General features: G+C 45.1%; 1 protein-coding gene across 2 annotated transcripts in view; it reads left to right on the top strand.

Moving 5' to 3' along the window:
* LRRC9 (leucine rich repeat containing 9) overlaps window positions 1–25394 on the top strand; it is a 198616-nt gene that overhangs the window by 9777 nt on the left and 163445 nt on the right. Inside the window, exon 1 of one of the 2 annotated variants that reach the window (XM_073638738.1) lies at window positions 10149–10172. The exons of the other annotated variant lie outside the window; for it this stretch is intronic. The gene's annotated coding sequence lies outside the window, so the exon portion shown is untranslated. Of the gene's footprint in view, window positions 1–10148; window positions 10173–25394 lie in introns of those variants that run through there. 2 annotated transcript variants of the gene reach the window in all.

Here is a 25394-nt window from a genome sequence, read left to right as displayed (position 1 = left end):
GGTTTGGGGTATGAGGGGGCCACACATACCAGGATTGGGGGATGAGGGGTACCATACATACCAGGATTGGGGGATGAGGGGTACCATGTATACCAGGATAGGGATCTGGGGGGCCATGCATACCAGGATTCGGATGAGGGTCCATGCATACCAGGATAGGGATGAGGGGTACCATGTATACCAGGATAGGGATGGGGGGTACCATGCATACCAGGATTAGGGATAAGGTGCCATGCATACCAGGATAGGGATGAGGGGTACCATGCATACCAGGATTGGGGGGTGAGGGGTGCTATGTATACCCAGATTGGGGGTGAGGGGTGCCATGCATACCAGGATTGGGGGTGAGGGGTGCCATGCATACCAGGATTGGGGGTGAGGGGTCCCATGCATACCAGGATAGGGATGAGGCGTGTCATGCATACCAGGATAGATGAGGGGTGCCATGTATACCAGGATAGGGATGAGGGGTACCATGTATACCAGGATAGGGATGAGGGTTACCATGCATACCAGGATGAGGGATGGGGTGCCATGCATATCAGGATAGCGATGAGGGGTACCATGCATACCAGGATGAGGGGTACCATACATACCAGGATAGGGATGAGGGGTGCCATGCATACCAGGATTGGGGATGAGGGGTGCCATGCATACCAGGATAGGGATGAGGGGTGCCATGCATACCAAGATGAGGGATGGGGTGCCATGCATACCAGGATAGGGATGAGGGGTACCATGCATACCAGGATTCGGATGAGGGTCCATGCATACCAGGATAGGGATGAGGGGTACCATGTATACCAGGATAGGGATGGGGGGTACCATGCATACCAGGATTAGGGATGAGGTGCCATGCATACCAGGATAGGGATGAGGGGTACCATGCATATCAGGATTGGGGGTGAGGGGTGCTATGCATACCCGGATTGGGGGTGAGGGGTGGCATGCATACCAGGATTGGGGGTGAGGGGTGCCATGCATACCAGGATTGGGGGTGAGAGGTCCCATGCATACCAGGATAGGGATGAGGCGTGTCATGCATACCAGGATAGATGAGGGGTGCCATGCATACCAGGATAGGGATGAGGGGTACCATGTATACCAGGATAGGGATGAGGGTTACCATGCATACCAGGATGAGGGATGGGGTGCCATGCATATCAGGATAGCGATGAGGGGTACCATGCATACCAGGATGAGGGGTACCATACATACCAGGATAGGGACGAGGGGTGCCATGCATACCAGGATTGGGGATGAGGGGTGCCATGCATACCAGGATAGGGATGAGGGGTGCCATGCATACCAAGATGAGGGATGGGGTGCCATGCATACTAGGATAGGGATGAGGGGTACCATGCATACCAGGATGAGGGGTACCATACATACCAGTATAGGGATGAGGGGTGCCATGCATACCAGGATTGGGGATGAGGTGTGCCATGCATACTAGGATAGGGATGAGGGGTACCATGTATGCCAGGATAGGGATGAGGGATACTATGCATACCAGAATGAGGGATGTGATGCCATGCATACCAGGATAGGGATCAGGGATCCATGCATACCAGGATGAGGGGCGCCATGCATACCAGGATTGGGATGAGGGGTGCCATGCATGCCAGGATTGGGGATGAGGGGTGCCATGCATGCCAGGATTGGGGATGAGGGGGTGCCATGCATACCAGGATTGGGGATGAGGGGTGCTATCCATACCAGGATTGGGGTTGAAGGGTGCCATGCATACCAGGATTGGGGGTGAGGAGTGCAATGCATACAGGATTGGGGGTGAGGGGTGCCATGCATACCAGGATTGTAGGTGAGGCGTGCCATGCATACCAGGATAGGGATGAGGCGTGACATGCATACCAGGATAGGGATGAGGCGTGCCATGCATGCCAGGATAGGAATGAGGGGTGCCATGCGTACCAGGATTAGTGGTGAGAGGTGCCATGCATACCAGGATAGGGATGAGGACAGCACATAACAGGATGGGGGAACAGGATTGGGGAGCACAAATACCATGATGGGTGCAGCACAAATACCAGGATGGAGGCAGCACAAATACCAGCATGGGAGACCATACAGTACAGACCAAAAGTTTGGACACACCTTCTCATTTAAAGATTTTTCTGTATTTTCATGACTTTGAAAATTGTACATTCACACTGAAGGCATCAAAACTATGAATTAACACATGTGGAATTATATACTTAACAAAAAAGTGTGAAACAACTGAAAATATGTCTTATATTCTAGGTTCTTCAAAGTAGCCACCTTTTGCTTTGATGTCTGCTTTGCACACTCTTGGCATTCTCTTGATGAGCTTCAAGAGGTAGTCACCGGAAATGGTTTTCACTTCACAGGTGTGCCCTGTCAGGTTTAATAAGGTTTCTTGCCTTATAAATGGGGTTAGGACCATCAGTTGTGTTGAGCAGATGTCAGGTGGATACACAGATGATAGTCCTATGGAATAGACCGTTAGAATTTGTATTATGGCAAGAAAAAAGCAGCTAAGTAAAGAAAAACGAGTGGCCATCATTACTTTAAGAAATGAAGGTCAGTCAGTCTGAAAAATTGGGAAAACTTTGAATGTGTCCTCAAGTGCAGTAGCAAACACCATCAAGCGCTACAAAGAAACTGGCTCATATGAGGACCGCCCCAGGAAAGGAAGACCAAGAGTCACCTCTGCTTCTGAGGATAAGTTTATCCGAGTCACCAGCCTCAGAAATCGCAGGTTAACAGCAGCTCAGATTAGAGACCAGGTCAATGCCACACAGAGTTCTAGCAGCAGACACATCTCTACAACAACTGTTAAGAGGAGACTTTGTGCAGCAGGCCTTCATGGTAAAATAGCTGCTAGGAAACCACTGCTAAGGACAGGCAACAAGCAGAAGAGACTTGTTTGGGCTAAAGAACACAAGGAATGGACATTAGACCAGTGGAAATCTGTGCTTTGGTCTGATGAGTCCAAATTTGAGATCTTTGGTTCCAACCACCGTGTCTTTGTGCGACGCAGAAAAGGTGAACGGATGGACTCTACATGCCTGGTTCCCACCGTGAAGCATGGAGGAGGAGGTGTGATGGTGTGGGGGTGCTTTGCTGGTGACACTGTTGGGGATTTATTCAAAATTAAAGGCATACTGAACCAGCATGGCTACCACAATATCTTGCAGCGGCATGCTATTCCATCCGATTTGCGTTTAGTTGGACCATCATTTATTTTTCAACAGGACAATGACCTCAAACACACCTCCAGGCTGTGTAAGGGCTATTTGACCAAGAAGGAGAGTGATGGGGTGCTACGCCAGATGACCTGGCCTCCACAGTCACCAGACCAGAACCCAATCGAGATGGTTTGGGGTGAGCTGGACCGCAGAGTGAAGGCAAAAAGGCCAACAAGTGCTAAGCATCTCTGGGAACTCCTTCAAGATTGTTAGAAGACCATTTCCGGTGACTACCTCTTGAAGCTCATCAAGAGAATGCCAAGAGTGTGCAAAGCAGTCATCAAAGCAAAATGTGGCTACTTTGAAGAACTTAGAATATAAGACATATTTTCAGTTGTTTCACACTTTTTTGTTAAGTATATAATTCCACATGTGTTAATTCATAGTTTTGATGCCTTCAGTGTGAATGTACAATTTTCAGTCATGAAAATACAGAAAAATCTTTAAATGAGAAGGTGTGTCCAAACTTTTGGTCTGTACTGTATACTAATAAAAATGCTCGCTCGTAGAACGGGCTCAATAGATAGTAAATTATATTCCCACATGTCAAACAATTTACCAGTTGGTGCAGTAGATTCTAAGAAAACCAACAGACTCTACATTCATGATCTGCATGCTTTTGAGTCTGTGTATTTGAATAATTAATTGAAAGGGGGGGTGTTCAAAATAATAGCAGTGTGGAGTTCAATTAGTGAGGTCAATCATTCTGTGAATAAACAGATGTTAATCAGGGAGCCCTTATTTAAGGGTGAAGCCAGCACATGTTGTACATGCATTTCTCCTTGAAAGTCTGAGAAATATGGGTCATTCTAAACATTGTTCAGAAGATCAGCATACTATGATTAAAAAGTTAATTAGAGAGGGTAAAACGTATAAAGAAGTGCAAACAATGATAGGCTGTTCAGCTAAAATGATCTCCAGTGCTTTAAAATGTAAAGCAAAACCAGTGGAAGAAAACAGAAGACTACCATTCGAATGGATGGAAGAATAGCCAGAATGGCAAGGAATCAGGCAATGATCAGCTCCAGGATGATCAAAGACAGTCTCAAGTTACCTGTGAGGACTGTGACAATTAGAAGACGCCTGTGTGAAGCTAATCTCTTAGCAAGAAGTCCCCGCAAAGTCCTACTGTTAAAAAAAAACCATGTATTGAAGTGGATACAATTTAGCAAAGAACACATCAACTGGGCTAAAGAGAAATGGAGAAACATTTTATGGACTGATGAAAGTAAAATTGTTCTCTTTGGGTCCAAGGACCGCAGACAGTTCGTCTGACGACCCCCAAACTCTGCATTCAAGCCACATTACACTATGAAGACAGTGAAGCATGGTGGTGCCAGCATCATGATATGGGCATGTTTCTCTTACTATGGGGCCGGACCTATTTACCACATACCAGGGATCATGGACCAGTTTTCATATATTAAAATACTCGAAGAGGTCATGTTGCCTTATGCTGAAGAGGATATGCCCTTGAAATGGGTGTTTCAACAAGACAACGGCCCTAAACACACCAGTAAATGAGCAAAATTTTGGTTCCAATCCAACAAAATTGAGGTTATGGAGTGGCCAGCCTAATCCCTGGACCTTAATCCGATAGAATATTTGTAGGGTGACATGAAAAATGCCGTTTCTGAGGCAAAGCCAACAAATGCCAAAAAATGATAAGATGTAGTCAAAACATCCTGGACTGGAATAACAGTTGACAGGTGCCAGAAGTTGGTTGACTCTATGAAACATAGATGTGAAGCAGTTCTAAAAAACTGTGGGTATACAACAAAATATTAGGTTAGTGATTCCCAGGAATGCTAAATCCTCAAAAAAAAGAGCACATATTTTGAGTTTGTAAAGACAAATGCAGACCCTGCTATTTTTTAGAACAGCCCAATGTTCATTTTTTGTTATTTTCTGTAAAGTAGTTAAAAATTATATACATTCCTCTTCATGTTTTGAATTAGAAAACAGTGTGCAATGTTCCCAATGCAGAGAAATAAAAACTAGTATAAAGATTTTGTGCTTAACTCATGTTTTTGAACACACTGCTATTATTTTGAACACTACTGTATGTGCATACAGAGATTTTCAAGGAGTTTTTGGAGCAGAATCTGAATGAAAACTCTGCAAGTCCTCCTAAAAAACTTGGAGGCTCTGCATCATAAACTTTGCAAAAAGACTGCATGAGCACATAACTTTAAAAGTGTTTAAAAACACATAGTACAATTTTGTCCAGCATGTACCCTCCTATTTTTGTGTAATTCGCTTTGTATCTTTCCCAATGTTTTGTTAATCATTTTGAGTTTGCATATCTAATATTTTGGAATGAAAAGATACGGTAAGTATGATTTTATAGTGGCTGTCTAAGATTTCAATATTACCAGTAAAGTATTTCAGACATGTTCATATCATGGTAGTATATGACATTGCGAAGTATTATTCACAGACTGACTCATCCTGTAAATCTACCTGTGAGATTTTGCACCACTTGCATTTGATTTGGATGATGAAAACTCTAAAGCAGTCAGACGCCCGTATAATGCATACGACGATCTCGCCGCAATGCTCAGACTGGCCTGCAGCTCTCCTGACCTGAGAGTGACTGTTGCATAAAAACACATGCGGTCATGCTAGGGTCAGGAAAGCTTCCGGCAAGTCTGAGCATTGCGGTTCAATCGTCGTCCATATTATATGGCCATCTGGCTGCGCCCCTAAAGTCACTCTGCATTTATGGTTGTATCATTTTGTGTATGTACAGTATATATATATATATATATATATATATATATATATATATATATATATATATACACAGTTGTGCTTAAAAGTTTACAAACCCCGGCAGAATTTTTCCTTTCTTGGCCTTGTTTCACAGAATATGAATGATAATCTAAAAACTTTTTCTCCACTCATGGTAATTGGTTGGGTGAAGCCATTTATTGTCAAACTACTGTGTTATCTCTTTTTAAATCTTAATGACAACCAAAAACATCCAAATTACCCTGATCAAAAGTTCACATACCCCAGTTCTTAATACCGTGTATTGCCCCTTCTAACATTAATGACAGCTTGAAGTCTTTTGAGGTAGGTTTGGATGAGGTTCTTTATTTTTTCAGATGGTAAAGCTGCCCATTCTTAGCAAAAAGCCTCCAGTTCCTGTAAATTCCTGGCTGTCTAGCATGAACTGGGCGCTTGAGATCTCCCCAGAGTGGCTCAATGATATTGAGGTCAGGAGACGGAGATGGCCACTCCAGAACCTTCACTTTGTTCTGCTGTAGCCAATGACAGGTCGACTTGGCCTTGTGTTTTGGATTGTTGTCATGTTGGAACGTCCAAGTACGTTCCATGCGCAGCTTCCAGGCTGATGAGGTCAAATTTGCCTCCAGTATTTGCTGATAACGTGCTGCATTCATCTTTCCTTCAACTTTTACCAAGTTTCCTGTGCCTTTGTAGCTCACACATCCCCAAAACATCAGCGATCCACCTCCATGCTTTACTGTAGGAATGGTGTTCCTTTCATCATAGGCCTTGTTCACCTCTCTCCAAAATGTAACGTTTATGGTTGTGGCCAAAAAGTTCAATTTTGTTCTCATCACTCCAAATTACCTTGTTCCAGAAGTTTTGAGGCTTGTCTCTGTGCTGTTTGGCGTATTGTAAGCGAGATACTTTGTGGCATTTGCGCAGTAATGGCTTTCTTCTGGCGACTCGACCATGCAGCCCATTTTTCTTCAAGTGCCTCCTTATTTTGCATCTTGAAACAGACATACCGCTAGTTTTCAGAGAGTTCTGAATTACAGCTGATGTTATTTGTGGGTTTTTCTTTGCATCCCAAACAATTTTCCTGGCAGTTGTGGCCAAAATTTTTTGTTGGTCTACCTGACCGTGGTTTGGTTTTAACAGAGCCCCTGATTTTCCATTTGTTAATCACAGTTTAAACGCTGCTGACTGGCATTATCAATGCCTTGGATATCTTTTTGTATCCCTTTCCTGTGTTATACAGTTCAACTACCTGTTCCCATATATCCGTTGACAATTCTTTGGCTTTCCCCATGACTCACAATCCAGAAACGTCAGTGGCTGGATGAAAGGTGCAAGAGTCTGTCTGGATCCCAGAAACTCACTCAGCTTTTATGCACTCACACTGATTACAAGCAAACAGGTCACAGGTGAGGATGTTATCTTTAGTAGCCATTCAAACCCATTTGCGTCAAATTTTGTGCATGTTATCAGGCCAAAAGCACCAGGGTATGTGAACTTTTGATCAGGGTTATTTGGATGTTTTTGGTTGTCATTAAAATTTAAAAAGAGAAAACACAGTAGTTTTACAATAAATGGCTTCACCCAACCAATAACCACGAGTGGAGAAAACATTTTTGGTTATCATTCATATTCTCTGAAACAAGGCCAAGAAAGGAAAAATTCTGCCGGGGTATGTCAACTTTTGAGCACAACTGTGTGTATATATAACCAAAAGTAGGTGTACAGTAGATCGAATAGGGATATAAATATGTGTTACTGTTCATCTACTTTTGGTTCATCCTGTATATATACTGTATGTATATTAATATTTGCACCATGTACAGTACAGACCAAAAGTTTGGACACACCTCATTTAAAGATTTATCTGTATTTTCATGACTATGAAAATTGTACATTCACACTGAAGGCATCAAAATTATGAATTAACACATATGGAATTATATACTTAACAAAAAAGTGTGAAACAACTGAAAATATCTTATATTCTAGGTTCTTCAAAGTAGCCACCTTTTGCTTTGATGACTGCTTTGCACACTCTTGGCATTCTCTTGATGAGCTTCAAGAGGTAGTCACCGGAAATGGTTTTCACTTCACAGGTGTGCCCTGTCAGGTTTAATAAGTGGGATTTCTTGCCTTATAAATGGGGTTGGGACCATCAGTTGTGTTGTGCAGAAGTCTGGTAGATACACAGCTGATAGTCCTACTGAATAGACTGTTAGAATTTGTATTATTGTAAGAAAAAAGCAGCTAAGTAAAGAAAAACGAGTGGCCATCATTACTTTAAGAAATGAAGGTCAGTCAGTCTGAAAAATTGGGAAAACTTTGAAAGTGTCCCCAAGTGCAGTTGCAAAAACCATCAAGCGCTACAAAGAAACTGGCTCACATGAGGACCGCCCCAGGAAAGGAAGACCAAGAGTCACCTCTGCTTCTGAAGATAAGTTTATCCGAGTCACCAGCCTCAGAAATTGCAGGTTAACAGCAGCTCAGATTAGAGACCAGGTCAATGCCACACAGAGTTCTAGCAGCAGACACATCTCTACAACAACTGTTAAGAGGAGACTTTGTGCAGCAGGCCTTCATGGTAAAATAGCTGCTAGGAAACCACTGCTAAGGACAGGCAACAAGCAGAAGAGACTTGTTTGGGCTAAAGAACACAAGGAATGGACATTAGACCAGTGGAAATCTGTGCTTTGGTCTGATGAGTCCAAATTTGAGATCTTTGGTTCCAACCACCGTGTCTTTGTGCGACGCAGAAAAGGTGAACGGATGGACTCTACATGCCTGGTTCCCACCGTGAAGCATGGAGGAGGAGGTGTGATGGTGTGGGGGTGCTTTGCTGGTGACACTGTTGGGGATTTATTCAAAATTGAAGGCATACTGAACCAGCATGGCTAGCACAGCATCTAGCAGCGGCATGCTATTCCATCCGGTTTGCGTTTAGTTGGACCATCATTTATTTTTCAACAGGACAATGACCCCAAACACACCTCCAGGCTGTGTAAGGGCTATTTAACCAAGAAGGAGAGTGATGGGGTGCTACTCCAGATGACCTGGCCTCCACAGTCACCAGACCGGAACCCAATAGAGATGGTTTGAGGTGAGCTGGACCGCAGAGTGCAGGCAAAAAGGCCAACAAGTGCTAAGCATCTCAGGGAACTCCTTCAAGATTGTTGGAAGACCATTTCCGGTGACTACCTCTTGAAGCTCATCAAGAGAATGCCAAGAGTGTGCAAATCAGTCATCAAAGCAAAAGGTGGCTACTTTGAAGAACCTAGAATATAAGACATATTTTCAGTTGTTTCACACTTTTCTGTTAAGTATATAATTCCACATGTGTTAATTCATAGTTTTGATGCCTTCAGTGTGAATGTACAATTTTCATATTCAAGAAAATACAGAAAAATCTTTAAATGAGAAGGTGTGTCCAAACTTTTGGTCTGTACTGTATATTTAGACATATTTTCAACTATATTAAAATGAAACAATTCCTTTATTTACCATAAAACATAAATGATTTTTCTTTAGTTTTAATAATTCAAAATATTTTTTTATGGAAGAATAAAGAATTTCCCTTTAACATACCAAAATGATCTAAAGATAAAATCTAAAATCCATCTGCTTACTTTCTACAAAACCAGAACCTCTTCTTTTTTGGGGCATGAAAACGAAATAGGGTTCACAGTAAGGGTGGGCATATTACATGTGCATATTATTGCCCACTTGTGCAAGGTTCCTGGAAAGTGGTAAGGTGCCAAGATATCTTAAAAAAATAATTAAGTTCCCTACTGTCTATTACATTATAGGTAATGGACTACTCTTACTCCTATCCATATCTCACGATTAGGCCACTGCCCCACTATCAGTATTCGGTCAGTATTTTTTCTCAGGAGTGGGAGACAAAACCAGGAGTGGGTGATAAATACAGAATTGGTGACTTGTTTCTATTATACCTTTTCTCTGTTCCTCACCAGGTTTTGGCTCCCACTCCTGAGAAAAAATACTGACCGAATACTGACCAAATACTGATAGTCAGGTCGTGGCCTAACTTGCAGGTTTTCTGAAGAGCAATGAACGAGGAATGCATGGCTACCACACCTCTGTCATCGAATCGGCAATTGGAAAATGCGGCCATATCCATATACTTGCACAGAGGAACTCTGTTGTCAGTGCTGAACTGCAGTCATTAGGGTAAGTTCACACATTGCAGATTTGCTGCTGACACTTTCTGCAGTGGGTTAGCAGCATATTTGGAGAAAAAAAAAGAAGATATTCTTCTCTGCCGGTGATTCTTCTGTCTGAAAGCAACAGCCCCATCCCAGCTCAGCCCACTTTATCTAAACTGGATGAAAATGGTATGAGAACACCAAAAGTTACTAAATTTTAGCGCAGTCTCGTGTTGCACCAAAATGTTGCGATTTTTATGCCAGATTTCAGGCGTCAAAGCTTTGATGACTTGAGCCCTTAATCTCCACTTTGTTGCAGATTTTTGGTGGATTTTAGCCACCTGTTCTTGTCCATGAGGAAAATATACTATAAATCAGCTTTATTTAGTTCATTTCCAGACTGAAAGTAAAAACCAAAGCAATATGCGAAAAGAATAGAAGAATCGTAACCGCTTAGCTAGGACCGTATTATGTTGTGCATTTTCCTCTGTGAGAATCAGAGATGGAAAAATTGGCAAAAATTACTTTACATCTGAATATACCTTAAATCTGTATGTACAGTATGCATGTGTATTGTTCATATGCATACATATTTTTGTTCACACACTAATTTTAAATTATAGTCTTAGTAATAAAAAGAAATTAGCTGAAAAAAGGGAATATCTTTTTATTTATTTGCGGCCTTATATAACAATACAGAAGATTACTGCCTTGATAAGATACATGGTAATAGGCTTAGGTGTCATAATCTCATTTGTGACAAACTAATAATCCTCATGTTTGGTAGCACAGTAACATGGTAAAAATGATATTGTACTCAAAATCCATCAACTTGTATGTTATTTGCTGCCTACGTGTCTATAAAAATCTGTACTTGTCTATTAACAACTGTATCTGCAAGTATAAAAAGAATCAAGTGTAAAATCATGCACAGACCTAAGTGGTGCCAATACGTCAACGTTATGGCATGTGCAGACGAGACAAATCATAGGATCGCACTCGGACCAATGTTAGTCTATGGGGCTGTGCACATGTGAAAAAAAAAATTTCAGAATGCCCAGATTTGATATAATATTTGGATTGCACTAGGCCATGCGAGTCAATGTGTTAGATTTCCACGGACTGACAGAATGGAAAAGATGGAGACATTTTTTTCTCCATTGTCTCCCTGCGGTCAGTGAGAGCAAGCGACAATGATGGGAGCGGTATTCAGCACCCACTGAGTACATCCAGTGTAAAATTAAGAATTAAATGAAAAAAAATGGCGTGGGCTCCCGCGTCTTGTTCATAACCAGCAGAGGGAAAGCACTGTGGGCTGATATTGCTAGCCAGGGAAGGGGCCATTAGCCAAAAATGCTCCCTGGCTATTAATAACAGCCCACAGCTGTTTGCTTAGCCTCACAATTCTCACTTGCCCTGGTGCGGCGGCAAGTGGGGTAATAGGGTTGGGGTTCATGTCAGCCTTGTATTGGTAGCTGACATGAAACCCAAGGGTTAGTAATGGAGAGGCGTCTATAAGATGACCCCATTACTAACCCCATAGTCATATTGTAAATAAACACACAGCCTAAATAAAATCGTTTATTAGAAATAAAAGTCCACACCATTTTATTTTAAAATAAAAAAGACAGTTACACTTACCTAACACCTGATGCATTAAATCCAATGTCCCCTGTAAAAAAATAAAAAAGCAAATATATACTCACCTTAACACCTAATTCTCTGAAACCATTGTCCCCTGTAAAAAAATAAATAAATAAAAAAACAACAATATCCCTCACCTGGTCAAAATGTGGAAAGAATCCATAGTGTCCCACGCCGTAATCCTCCTATGCGACATGTGCTCTTGAGCATGAAAGGTTGCCTGATGCGACCGTTTATGTTCAAGAGCACGGGAGAATGAGCTGCAGCAAGAGCAGGTCCATGAACTGCGGTGACCTCAGTGAGATCACCACTTCTCATGGTCCTGCGCTGAGCTCACTTAGGTCACTGCAGTTCATGGGCCCACTCTCGCTGCAGCGAGTCATTCTCCCCTGCTCTTCAGCGTGAACGGTCGTATCAGGCCACGTTCATGCTTAAGGGCACATGTCGCACAGATGGATTATGGCGTGGGGCATTATGGATTCTTTCCACTTCGAACAGGTGAAGTATATGGTTGTTTATAATTTATTATTATTTTTTACAGGAGACAATGGATTCAGAGGATTAGGTGTCAAGGTGAATATACATTTGCTTTATTTTTATTTTTTTTTTTACAGGGGACAATGGCTTCAGATGGATTAGGTGTTAGGTGAGTATAGCAGTGTTTTTTTATTTTTAAATCAATGTGTAAAACAGTATGTGAACTTTTATTTAAAAGAAAGCATTTTTTACAGGCTGTGTGTTTATTTACAAACTTTTACTATGGGGTTAGTAATGGGAGAATATTAAAGACGCCTCTCTATTACTAAACGCTGGGCTTCATGTCAGCTGCCAATACAAGGCTGACATGAACCTGAACCCTATTACCCCACTTGCCACCATATCAGGGCAAGTGGGAAGAGTGAGGCTAATCGCCAGAATTGGCACATCTTATTGATGCATTTCTGGGGCCACCGAGGGCTGATGTTGTTAGCCTCGAGGGGGCCAGTATCCATGGCCCCTTCCCTGGCTATTAATATCAGCCCACAGCTCTCTATTTAGAATTTGCTGGGAAAATTTATAGAGGGATCCAACATCAATTTTTTTTCTGGGGTTCCCCTGTAATCTGGCCAGTAAACGCTAATCAAACAGTTGTGGGCTGTTATTAATAGCCAGGGAACAGTTTTGGCTAATGACCCCTTACCTGGCTAGTAATATCAGCCCCCAGTGGTCGCCTTTCCCTCTGCTGGTTATGAAAATGACGCGGGAGCCCACGCCATCTTTTTATTTAATTCTTAATTTTACACTCGATGTAGACAGAGGTGGCTGAAGACAACTCCCATCATTGTCTTCTTCTCACGCTGATCTCAGCGCGAGCAGCCGACAATGATGTGAGCAGCCTTCAGCACCCGGATCCAGGGAACAGCGCGCACTGTACCGCTGATTCCTAGGCGCCGATACGTGTCAAAAGGTTGACACACGGATGTCATCTGTGTGGCAGCAGTGTGCACGTGTGTGGGACGTTTTGCAGCCCGTGCTGCGTGCAAAAAACACTGAGGCTATGTGCACATGAAGCGTTTTTGCAACGGACGTTTTTGGAAACGCTGCGAAAACGCTTGCCAATTGGTCTGCCAGCTATTGCAATGGTAATCCTAATGTGCTGTGAACATGATGCGTAAATTTCTGCTCAGGATTACCATTGCGGAAAAAAACGCAGCATGTCCATTCTTTGCGCGTTTCCGTCGCAAATTTGCATCAATTGACTTGAATTGAACCATAGCAAATCCTCAGGTATAATATCTATACCCGCGGATTTGCTGCTTTTCAATTAAAGCCAATGGGCGCAAATTCGTGGCGGAAACGGGTCGTGGGTGGTACCCAGGTCGGCAGAGGAGGACTACTACTCCTCTCATCCGACCGCCGCTCCCGCTGATAACAACGAGAGCGGCGCGACTGGGGGGAGCAGTAGTCTACTCAGCTAAGCCGGCGTGCCCGCGGTTAAAAAGAGAAAAAAGAAAAAAAACAAACCAAAACAACACTATACTCATCTGTCCGCCCCCCCCCCCCCCCCCCCAGTGTCCTCCTGGTGCTCGGTCCCCGGCGATGTTCTCCTTCCGGCGGCCGGAAGAATGTTCCCACCAGTACTGGTGGTGAGCTCACCGGGGCTGATCAGCTGATCCTTCAGCTGATGAGCCCCAGTGACCTCCTGCAGCAGCAATGTATACTGACAGGAGTGATTTTTCACTCCTTGTCAGTGTACATTGCTGTCTTCTACAGCAGTGATTGCTGATGTCACTGCTGTAGAAGTGACCCGGCTCACCGAGGGACAATCGTTGGCGGTAATCGTGGACTTCGTCGTGACAGCGGACAGGTGAGGGATATGGCTGTTTGTTTTTTTACTTTTTTTTCAGAAGATCAGGGACTGAGAGAGCAATAAAAAAAATTTTTTTCAAATCATGTGTTTTTTATTTCATTAAAATACTTTATTCTGCCCGTGTACTTATTGAAAACGCGGCGATAACTTTACTATGCAGTTAGTAATGAGGGCATCTTATAGATGTCCTCCATTACTAACCTGGGCTTCACATCAGCCGCCAATACAAGGTTGACGTGAACCCCAACCTCATTACCCCACTCGGTGGAGGCTAAGCGCCATTTTTTTTCTGGGGTCCCCCTGTAATCTATGCAGTAAAGGCTAAACAAACAGCTTTGGGCTGATATTAATATCCACGGAACATTGTTGGCTAATGACCCCTTCACCGGCTACTAATATCAGCCCCCAGCAGTCGGCTTTTCCTCTGCAGGTTCTAAAAATGACGCGGGAGCCCACGCCATTTTTTTTTTAAATGTCACGCTTTGTGCCCACGATCCGAACGTAGCAGCGCTTTGGACGCATATTTTTTTGCTGCTTCCAAAACGTTGCATTCTGTTGAATGCAGGTAAATCCACAAGTGTTCGCTGAACTTGCGTCTTTACCGCATTCAATACATTCTAGTGGTAAAATTTCTGTTGCACAGACTAGCGACTCCGCAAGAGAATTTGACATGCTGCGGTCCTGAAAGATGCGCCGCATGTCAGTGTCCATGGGTGATTCGCAGCCTCTGATGCACACATAGTGGACATGGGATTTCGAGAAATCCCATCCACTATGCTGTAACATCTGGACGCTGCGGGTTTGACGCTGTATAAACACGCAGAGTCAAACCTGCAGCGGCTCCTGATCGTGGCCACGTACCCAAGCTCACCCGCAGCATGTCAATTTCTGTAGCGGACACGCTAGTCTCCGCTGCAGATTTTGACCGATTGAAGTGTTATTATTTGCGGTGGATTCACATGTACCGACAACAAAAGTGCGGCATTATAATACCGCATTTTGGACGCAGCAAAAATACGCTGTGTCCAAAGCGCTGCTGAATGCTGATCAGGGGGATGTAGCTAACGAAACAGCTGTGAGCTGTTAATAATGGCCAAGGACCATGTTTGCCTAATGGCACCTTCCTAGGCTAAAAATAGCACCTCACAGCTGCCCCAGAAATTACATGAATGGAAATGCTAACGAAACAGCTGTGAGCTGTTAATAATGGCCAAGGACCATGTTTGCCTAATGGCACCTTCCTAGACTAAAAATAGCACCTCACAGCTGCCCCAGAAATTACATGAATGGAAATGCTAATGAGATAGGCTGAATGGGATTAGCTGACACCTAGCTCTTTTGTTTAGTGATGACAAGGTGTCAATCAGACCCTTTCATCACCAAACCTAATTAAAGAGAAGTAAAGAGTTAAATAAGCACACACACAGAGCAAACACTTTATTTGAAATAAAACAGACACATTCTTTAATCATTTAAATTAACCAATACTCTCACCCAGTTCTGATGTTAATCCAAGGGTTTAAGCAATGTCCCACCAAATAACTTTATTTAGCTCCCAAAAGAATTCATTGATGTACAAAAACGCTTCAAAAACAGCATTAAAAAAGCGTCAAAAACACGCGATTTTTCCGCAGCATTTTTCCTGCCAAGGAGATGCAGAAACACTCAAGAAATTTCTGCTTCAAATCCTGAACGTGCGCACATAGCCTGACATGTGCACAGACCCATTCATTTGAATGGGTCTACATGTGTAAGTGTCTTCAGTGCGTGTGAAAACTGTCACCACACGTATTGTAGACACTGATGTGTGAAGGGGGCCTAAGAAGAAGTGCTTCCTGTTTAAGTAATGTCTTAGGTTGCGTTCACACACAGCAGTCATGCTGTGACTTTTAACCGCTGCAACCCTGTGCTGCTGCAGATTATTTTACTATTTCCATGCAAAATTCCTACAGGGAACCTGTTATGAAAATTTTTTTGTAATGATCTGCAGATTTGGAGCTAATCTACAGGTTAATAGTGTCCTAAAATGTGCGGCCTCCGCATTGAAGAGCGGCCGCCAGGAGGCAATGAACCTTATTCCTCAATGAGCTGACTGTCAGTCAGTGCCGGGGTAAGGTTACAGCCGCTGCGCACTATGCACTGAGCAGTGACTGAAGCTGCGCCGGCCATGCCTCTATGATTGAAAGCCAAAGGCTGCCGGGAGGAATAAAGTTAATTTCCTCCTGTTAGCTGGGCTTTATTGTGGCGGCCGCACGGAGTCAGAATACTATTAACCTGCTGATTAACCCCATATCTGCAGGTTGATAGCATTTTTTGACATAGCAGGTTCCCTTTAATCTTACTGGGAAACAGCTGTTCCATCAGCCATTAAGATTCATATAGATTGCTGCAAGCCTTATTGTATAAATGCAAAAATGTATGCAACAAATTTGCCCCGTGTGAAAATACAGTTTGTAACATGACGCTGTCTCATTGCTAAGAATTAGGGCCCAGTCAGACGTCCGTTTTAATCGTACCAAGATCAAAACGCAGTGCACGGACTGGACGGTGGCACTCCCTACCCAAGTGTGACAGCTGCATAGGAAGCTGTCATGCTCGGGTAGGGAGAGCCGCCGACCAGTCCGTCATTGCACTACATTCCGATCTCAGTGCCATTTATACGGACGTCTGACAACGCCCTTAGGAAGGAAAATCATAAATGAGTTGCAAATTTTTGTGCAAAGATTTTGCAACTCTTTTTCATTTTATGCCAGCTTCACCGCTTTTCTAGTAGGCGCATCTTGCTCCAGTGTCCTTCTTGGTTAAAAATGGCATATGTAATGCCAATTTTGAAAAATTCACTCCATTGCCAATGAAGAAGATGTACTTTTTTTGGAGAGATAGATGGGAGTAAAATCTCCTGCAGGTGGTTTACAAATCAGACTATGGACATAGCCAACAATGGCTACAAAGAAAAATACAATGGAGCAAAGCTAAACCATAGATCATTTATGAATGAGATCAGTCCGACGTATTCAAAGGCACAATATATTTATGTGTAATGTAATGGAGCAATGTTCATGATTATTTCATTTTCAGGATGCTTGAGCTGTATTACAGTCTTTTCCTACACCGAGAAGAAATATATATAGGACCATTGCTGTATCATAGATTATATAGTAAATTTCAGCTACTGTATGTTCAACCTGTTTTGGGACTCCACTGGCGCCATAGTTTAAGGGTTGGCTGGCAGGGCATACGCTCCAGGAGTTTGGTGCCAGAGGGGGGCACCGACAAGCCACTCTGCCTTGTCCATAATAATTAGATAATAGAGCAAGAAAAAGGAATCTCTGCCCTGGGGTAGAAGAAAGCCTCGCTAAGACTCTATAAGAATGACATATATCTGCAACGATTTACTTACCTAGATAACTAAATACTCGGCAGCTGCCACCATCTGGCTTTCCACTTTGCGTTACACCCCAGACCGTTTTATGGTGGGTATGATCCATATCTACATAAGAGCAAGCAGAAATAACTTTTAATAGTGAGACAATGTGGTTTTGAAGCACATAAATGACCCTAAGTAGGTAAAGTGGAAGGTGAAGGGAGAGGATAACTAAGAAAAATTATAAAAATAATTTCTATTCTTTTTCTGAAGTTTTACATTAATTACAGAAAAAGCTTAAAGTTTATTCCCACCACTGACAGTTGAACAATGAATACCACTACTCCATTCATTCTCTAAGGGACACACCGAGGAAAGAGATAAACTTTTTCAGGCAGTCCCACAGGGAATGAATAAATGAATGAATAGATGGAGGGATTGTGCTGCTACTGCTCCATTCTGGATTGCCTATTTCTCTGATCTGTCAGTTCAGTCAGACATGTTCATACTTTGATCACATGAACAATGTGACGTACAATTAATTGGACGCATTCTGGCTGATAATATTCTTATGTGTGTAGCCAGTTTTACTGTGATCACAATCAGGTTTATCAAATTCAGAATTGTGCCCCCATCTGCCTCCGCATGTGGACGTGGTTTGGTTGCGTGGGTTTAGCAGCATTATATACTTTATACTTTTTTTTTCTTTTGCGATTCAAGTGTTTTCCAAAGAATTGATATGGCTCATACTTGCCAACTTTTCAAAACTGTCTTTAGCTTGATGAGGGATTGAAGTGGTTGCTTGGCATCACAGCAATACAAGCGGATGAAGGAGTGCTGCTTTCTGGGGAGATTTGCCAACATCTCCAGAAGTTCAGGAGGTTTCCCCTTTTTTAGAGACTCTCCCAGATTTCCTGGGAGAGTTGGCAAGTATAGAATTATTGTACTTTCTGCGAAGCAAGTGTCACTGTCTGCAGGAGCGCACACAGACAGAAGAGGCCCCTGTGCAAAAAACGATATATGGACCCTATCAAAATCCAATATCTCATCATAAAGCACAACTCCATCTGCCTTGGAGGTGGTAGTGGCCCCCTTACCTCTTAGACCCCTGTGCACAGGTTGCACCAAAAATATTTCCGCCTCTCACTGATTGTAAAATATCCTCCTTCCTTATGGGTACATTCACACGTAGCAGGATGCTGCATATTTTAGATGCAACTCTGAAGAGTCAGGGAATATAAACTTATTACAACCTTTGACACACTCAATGCAGGAATGAATGTGTCGCATGGATTTATGTCATTCTACATCTGTAGCACCCTGAGGATTCGGCTGCTACAGGGGTATTGCACCTCAACCCAGAGGTGTGATATTCCACTCCCGGGTAAGGATGGAGTGTGGAACTGAGCTCAGAAAGCTGCATGCACTACACACATCCCATTTCCGAGGAGCAGACCAACGGTACTCCCACTTAGAAATGTGCAGGTACGACCGAGTCTGTTCCTGGCTGGAGTGGGAGGGGGGTGGTACATCCCAGTAGTGTAGGGGCAGATAGGGGGAGCAGCCTGGGTAAAGTTAGGAGCTCATTGGGTGCTGGTCACCTGAGCTCACACATAGAGGGAGTATTTAAGGTGGGCACCATCTTAGATCAGGGTCAGTCTGTGAGGAGCCAGAGAGACATCAGTCTTGGCAGAGCAGTCAGAGGAAGAGAGCAGAGCAGCCCCAGAGCAAGAGTGAGAGAGGAGAGAAAGAGAGACCCAGAGGGGGAAACAAGAAGGAACTCTGAGAACCCACATACAAACCTAGGGTGAAGAGTTGGCAATAGGGTACCGGATCCCAAACTGGTGGGGGCTAAAGCACACCTCAGCCAGAGACCGGAGGCCGTGGGCAGGATCTGCCACGGCCACCCACCACATCTACCCTGAAGGCAAACCACATGTAGGGTCAGGGAACCCAAGGCCAAGGGTCTCCCAACAGAAGGCCCGAGGGAGCTGGACCTAGGTGGATCCCTGGTGGGGACGGCCAGAAGAAAGGACAAGAAGGAGGGCTCAGGGACACGCTCCGGACTTGCTTGGGGGTTGGCTGAATCCAGGACCTGGTGGACGCAGCACGGCTCGGGTGATCACTCAAGGCCGGAGTGACCGGAATATCTGCAGTAAGTAAACACCCTGAACTGCACAACCCGACTCTGTCTTTAATTATCATCTACGCTGCACCACCACAACCCCCATCCTCTGCACCTGACCCCCTGAGGCCATACCCCTCCCGTTGGGGGTTATACTATCTAAAGCTGCACCAACACCATCAGCCTCAGCGGACCCTGCTGCAGCGGCGGCCGTAGTGACCGCAATCCAACGGGTGGCGTAGTCGACATAACGAACTTTGTAACATCTGTAGGACTGCCACATACTCTGAGCTTGACACCCTGGGCACGGACCGGGTCACAGCCACTCGGAGACTACAACCCCCATCTGATCCGGCTCCGGGTATTCCCCTAAAGAATATGGCCCAGGGGGCGCGTCAACTTTGGCGTAGTCGGCAGGATCACGTGCCCGCAACACCCGGGTACTGCGTGCCTGAAGAAAAGAACAAGTTTACCTCAAAAAGAAGTCTCCTGCCGGTTCCGGAGGGTCCCCGCCATCGGACTCCGTCACAGATCGATTCCCGCCGGTTGTCCGCCATTAACAGCTTTTTCCCGCCATCTGCAGAGTTTCCCGCCACTGGGAGACGATTCCCGCCATTTCCAAAGGTTTCCCGCCTTGGAAGAGCGGACGCCATTATGGGCGTGCCAGAGGGTGGCAAGAGGCCACCTCCCATCGTGGGCCAGGACCGAAAATGGCGCCAAAAGTGGAAACCGCCCCCACCAACAGAGACTGTGATGCTAGAGGTGTCTGTCAGCGTGAAAGAACTGCCCCTGGAGCTGACAATCACCAAGTGGCCCCGGGACCGCCCTCGAAGTGGGAGGACTGAGAAGGAGAGAACAAAGATGGGTGTCGCCTGGAGCAGTCTGGAGAGAGCGCACCCGGAGACAAGAAGCCTAGAGCTGAGTCCAGAAGAAGCTTACCCGGAGATGGGAGAAGAGCAGAGCAGCACCGGCCCGCTGGCCAGGAGCCTGCTGGAGACAACGGAAGGAGAGCAGAGCAGCACCGACCCGTTGGTCAGGAGCCTGCTAGAAGCAACGACCCCACTAGGCTTAGTGGAGGTCTTGGCACAGCTCCCCCGAGATCGGGAGTGTGCACAGACTGCGCTGGAGGGCCTCGCACGGAGGATGGCCCGGGTGCAACGAGAGACGTTGGCGGAGTGGAGCCGAGAGATGGCCCAGCGGACCGAGACTCGTCAGCGGAGCACGCCACCCGAGACGAGGAGACAGACCGCCTCTGAGGATGGCGCAGGAGGACTGAAGGCCGGAGACGGCGCCGAGAAGGGAGCCGAACGAAAGGAGGCAGGTAAAGGGGACGTTTCTACCCCAAACCGGGAAACCGCGAACCTGCCCCAGCTCCCCGTCGCAGAGCCCGAAGTACCCCCTGCCGTGCCCGTAACCGCAACGTCACCGCCACAGACTAGGCCTCAACCGGAAGCCGCGGCCGCGACCCCTGTGACGTCATACGCCTCGACCCCGAGCGTGACCAAGCAGGAAGTACCATCGGCCTGGTCGCAAGGCCTAGTACCCCCGGGCGCCGCAATACCAACAGCGCCCCCTACCTCCGCGGAGCCACCGGCCTGGTCGCAGGGCCAAGTAGCCCAGGGCGCCACCGTTCTTACGGTGCCCTTTACTTTCAAGGTGCCCCAGGCCTGGTCGCAAGGCCTGGTTAACCCGGGCGCCGCTACCACCACGGCGCCCATAACACCTAAAGTACCGCACCTGGGTGAGGACCTGTTCGCCCAGCCTACGTGCCCGGACGGGTCTGAAGCTAAAGTTAATCACAAAGAAAGAGCAGGAGGACGTCGTCGTTGAGTGCAGCGGAGTAGAAGCTGTATATAGTTGCCCGTCGGGGCACAGTGAACCGTTGCTGCTAAAATAGTCCCCGTTGGGACCAGAGAATTGAACTGTTACCCGTATTTCCCTTAATCCCTCTGACCGAGGACTGAGAGCGGTCATCCCTATTCCCATTACCTGGCCGAGGACTGAGAGCGGCCATATTCCCTTGTAAATAGTTGCGCTTCCTAAAGCGCCCCCTACCGGTTTTATAGGAAACCGTGGTTGTTTCGTCAAGAGACTGTCGCACTTTACCCGGTCACAAGTTGCACAGTGACCGGAGGTACCAGAAGACAAGAGTGTTATTTATGAAAAGTTTTATATGTGTTTATTATGTTGTTTATGCAAAAATTGTATGTTTTGGTGTTTTTATATCTTACAGCCCGAGGACGTGCTGTGATTTACCAGGGGGGAATGTAGCACCCTGAGGATTCGGCTGCTACAGGGGTATTGCACCTCAACCCAGAGGTGTGATATTCCACTCCCGGGTAAGGATGGAGTGTGGAACTGAGCTCAGAAAGCTGCATGCACTACACACATCCCATTTCCGAGGAGCAGACCAACGGTACTCCCACTTAGAAATGTGCAGGTACGACCGAGTCTGTTCCTGGCTGGAGTGGGAGGGGGGTGGTACATCCCAGTAGTGTAGGGGCAGATAGGGGGAGCAGCCTGGGTAAAGTTAGGAGCTCATAGGGTGCTGGTCACCTGAGCTCACACATAGAGGGAGTATTTAAGGTGGGCACCATCTTAGATCAGGGTCAGTCTGTGAGGAGCCAGAGAGACATCAGTCTTGGCAGAGCAGTCAGAGGAAGAGAGCAGAGCAGCCCCAGAGCAAGAGTGAGAGAGGAGAGAAAGAGAGACCCAGAGGGGGAAACAAGAAGGAACTCTGAGAACCCACATACAAACCTAGGGTGAAGAGTTGGAAATAGGGTACCGGATCCCAAACTGGTGGGGGCTAAAGCACACCTCAGCCAGAGACCGGAGGCCGTGGGCAGGATCTGCCACGGCCACCCACCACATCTACCCTGAAGGCAAACCACATGTAGGGTCAGGGAACCCAAGGCCAAGGGTCTCCCAACAGAAGGCCCGAGGGAGCTGGACCTAGGTGGATCCCTGGTGGGGACGGCCAGAAGAAAGGACAAGAAGGAGGGCTCAGGGACACGCTCCGGACTTGCTTGGGGGTTGGCTGAATCCAGGACCTGGTGGACGCAGCACGGCTCGGGTGATCACTCAAGGCCGGAGTGACCGGAATATCTGCAGTAAGTAAACACCCTGAACTGCACAACCCGACTCTGTCTTTAATTATCATCTACGCTGCACCACCACAACCCCCATCCTCTGCACCTGACCCCCTGAGGCCATACCCCTCCCGTTGGGGGTTATACTATCTAAAGCTGCACCAACACCATCAGCCTCAGCGGACCCTGCTGCAGCGGCGGCCGTAGTGACCGCAATCCAACGGGTGGCGTAGTCGACATAACGAACTTTGTAACATCTGTAGGACTGCCACATACTCTGAGCTTGACACCCTGGGCACGGACCGGGTCACAGCCACTCGGAGACTACAACCCCCATCTGATCCGGCTCCGGGTATTCCCCTAAAGAATATGGCCCAGGGGGCGCGTCACATCAACTAAGGAATGTGCTCCTCAAACCTGTGGGGTCATCACAAAACTCGACCAGCCCTCAATCACATAACAATAAAACTTTCACACTCCTTATCTATGAACTGCTCCAATATTTACCACTACATTTGTTTATCCCTCTCCGATACTCAAAAGTTCTGTTTCACTTCACTTGTCTCATCTATTGCATTATTTCTGTGACCTATTGTGTATAAATATGTGACTCTTCAGATTTTGTGGTATACTATGCCTGATGAAGAGACCCGAGTAGTCTCAAAAGCTTGCAATTTGTTACCATCTTTTCAGTTTAGCCATTAAAAGGTATCAACCACTGAGGACTCTCAAATCTTAATATTTTTCTATCTACTGGCTAACACGGTACAAAGATATACATTTTCCCTGTAAATATAAAGTAGAAAGCTTGTAATCTTCACAGTGGCTGCTGGAGCTTTTTCAGACTCTAACTTCCTATTGTTTAAAAAAAAGAATCCACAATTGAAAAACAAAAAAAATTCACATGCGCATTAGCAGCAATAGAGTGACTCGGACCCTATCTTTTGTATTGAAGCATCTAATGAGCGTGTGCAAAGGTCATTGTGAAGTGAGGGGAAGGAGGTGAGCTGTGACAACACGTGTTGTGATTGGTGGATCTTGTGAGATCAGCTGTGTATAGAGGTGTTACAGGCTATTGTAATCCTGCCTCTGATGATAATGAGCCTGCTGTAAATTCTTACTGTAAGGAGAGAAACTGAGCCCAATTAATCAAGACTGTTTTATACACCATTCTTCATGAAGAGTGCGCTGCAGTAAGATGTGCCTAATTCTTTAAGAGGCTTGTGCCTTTTAATGAAGTTGGTGCACCTTTTAAATGCTGTGCATCACTGCCAGAAATATTACTTCAGTCAGGAAACGGAGTACATTTATGGTGTAAATTATGATGAATCAGCACACTTGGTCCTGCACCATCCTGCCCGCTTTTTTTAAAGTTGGCAGCGCTGGCCAGGAGTGACGTAAAAATGACAAACATCACATCGTTTTTGCGCAACTTTGAGTTGCGCAAAAATTTGGCAATATTTCAAGATGTTTTGCAGCAGAGAACACTTTGATAAATGGGGCCCCATGAGTCTAAAATTGCTCCACTGGCCAGCATTAAAATGTAGTTTTTAATAAAGATTGTGATATGAAAAAAAAATATATACTTGTAACACAAAAAACTAATTTAAGCAATAGGTCATTTTCTGATGACACATTCCCTTTATGTAGGGGTTTAAAAATACTTTTTACATTGTGTTTTGGAGAAGGCAAATCCATATAATCTTTGCAGATTTCCATGGAACCCTTGGCAAAATATGCATTAAAAGAATATACAATGTAGGGCATAAGGCTAGGGGCACCTGGTGACTTTGGCTGCAAGTCCAAGAACATTTTTCAATTTGTAAAGAAAAACTAAAATTCACAAAACAGGTCGCCAATACACACAACCTACATTGTGGTCTAGGACAGCGAATTAGGGGTGCAAATTATGACCAAAAAACCCAACAAGTTTGGCATTTTGGTGGTGAATGATGTTGTATGATGCGTCCACATGGTCATCATTAGATGGGTTGCCACAATACGACATCGCGACCTTCATCTCACACAACCAAACTCGTTTTGTTCACACTACAATTTTTTCCTGCGATAAAAAACTAATTTTTCAAGCAGAAACCGTTTCAGGAAACGCTGTTTTTTTTTGTTACTTTTATTGTAAGGTATGGAGCAGTATTAAAGAGGGAAGTATTGGAAGAATTGGCCTCTTTCTATGTGTTTTTGGAAACCTAAAGTGGTTAAAAAAAATGCTGAGTACAAAAAGGTCATGTCATTTTACAATAGGAAGAGTCTTTCGAGAGTTTTCTGAGCGCAGTTCAGAGTGGACGAGCTAAGAAAAAGAAAATGCAGTGTGAACATGCCCTAAATATACAGGCGAGAATACAGTATACATAGTAATTTATGCCGGTGTTGGCAATTTAGGGATAGCTTAACCTCGCCCGATCCTGCCCAGAAACACCCATTTGTGAAGGGAATGTGTGAAACCCATGTCCCTTTTTGGAAATTTGGGACAGTTGGCATTGCATTGCAATACAGATCAGTAATAGGGGCCCAATAGTTATGTACAGGGCCACACTGTGATGCAAGAAATCATTACTGTGAGGCTGCCTGCACTTTTGGCCAGTGATCGGGCGTATACACCCATGATGTGGTATCCGTCCATGATGTGGTATCCGTTCACCAGGGGCGGACATATCATT

The sequence above is a fragment of the Phyllobates terribilis genome, unplaced genomic scaffold (genome assembly GCF_046119375.1).
Source record: "Phyllobates terribilis strain yellow unplaced genomic scaffold, ASM4611937v1 Scaffold_7__3_contigs__length_470593459, whole genome shotgun sequence".
In the NCBI taxonomy this organism is placed as follows: Eukaryota; Metazoa; Chordata; class Amphibia; order Anura; family Dendrobatidae; genus Phyllobates; species Phyllobates terribilis.
Note: the sequence above shows the minus strand (reverse complement) of the source record. Positions and strands in the feature narration are given on the sequence as shown.